Genomic DNA, 1620 nt, shown 5'->3' on the forward strand with positions numbered 1-1620 from the left:
TGTACGGCAATTAACCACTAGGAAGAACGCATACAATGTGTTAATTATTGAAACTGTCCTACCAGTTTGGTTTGAAACTGTCTCATTGCTATTTATTTCTCAATAAATTTATGGGAAAACATAAAATTGAATTAAAACATTAAAAAAAAAGAAAAGTAAACCCATGTTAATATGCTGAACTGTAAAATGCTCAAGTCAACCATTTCTGACATTGCTAGTCCTGCAGATAGTCCACTACTATTATGGACACTCTACTTTATTGGATTAATTTGCTGAATTCACACACCTACAATATTTGAATGTAATACACATCTCTGAAAAAAACTAAACAAAAGAGGGATATAAATGAAGGACCATTTTGTAGCCAGATAGATAGATAGATAGATAGATAGATAGATAGATAGATATAGATATAGATATACAGCTACTTTGTCTTAGTTTATAAGACGAAAGATTTGTACTAATAGTGTTTAGTTAAGATATTATATCTGCATCTTGTACTATGAATGACTATTACAAAAAAATTATGCAATGTATTAATTATTGTAAGTGTCCTGCTACCCTGTTTTGAAACTGTCTCAATGCTATTTCTTTCTCAATAAAATTAATATTAAAAAAAGAAAAAAGAGAAAATGTTAGAATAAGAAGGATCAAATATAGTAATATAACAAAGTCAATTGAATGTGCATACTTAAAAACAGAGTAAAAGTAGAAATAATCCCGGAAAATGTGGATTTCATATAGTTTTTCATTTATGCTCATTTAAGTTGTGGCAGCTACAGGAGTCCAACAAACATTTTAAATGAATCTTGGTAAAACAGATCTACATGGTAACTTGAAAAAAGTCTGTGATTTTGCCTAGAAACAATGGAGTATGAGGTTTATCTAATGGATGAAATTAAATCAATATGTTAATTCATTCATGTGTCAATATATAACATACCTCAAAAGAGCTCTAAATGCAATATCAGAAACAATAAAACTGTCTATAATTAGAACATTGACTAGAAAGTGGAACATGCAAATGCTTAGCTATCACTCATTTAAAGTGACTGTATAGAATTATATTTTATGTGAAAATGCATACAACATATATTTTAAATTGATTAATGACAGGAAAAGCAAAGCAAAGGACTTACCAACAGAGACAGGGTGCAATGATAGCAGTTAATCAGTATATCTCAGGAATAGCTCTCAATGCTAATGGCCTCAGCTCTCCAAGTAAAAGACTCAGACAGAACACCGGATCAAAACAGGATCCAACAGTCTGTTGCATTACTGAAATTCATCTAATGCAAAAATATATTCATAGACTAAAAATTAAAAGTTGGAAAACAATGTCTCATGCACCAAAACTCTGAAAACAAGCAAGAATAACATTTATTAATATGAATTCTTCTTTTACTCTATACAGTCACTTTAAATGAGTGATAGCTAAGCATTTGCATGTTCCACTTTCTAGTCAATGTTCTAATTATAGACAGTTTTGTTGTTTCTGATATTGCATTTAGAGCTCTTTTGAGGTACAAGTGATACAGAATTTTACTTAACAAAGAAATATGAATCTCACAGTACTTATTGTAATACATAGTGTTGTCTTCCAACCAGTTATTCATATTA

Source organism: Octodon degus, unplaced genomic scaffold (assembly GCF_000260255.1).
Source record: "Octodon degus isolate 3935 unplaced genomic scaffold, OctDeg1.0 scaffold02780, whole genome shotgun sequence".
Classification (NCBI taxonomy): Eukaryota; Metazoa; Chordata; class Mammalia; order Rodentia; family Octodontidae; genus Octodon; species Octodon degus.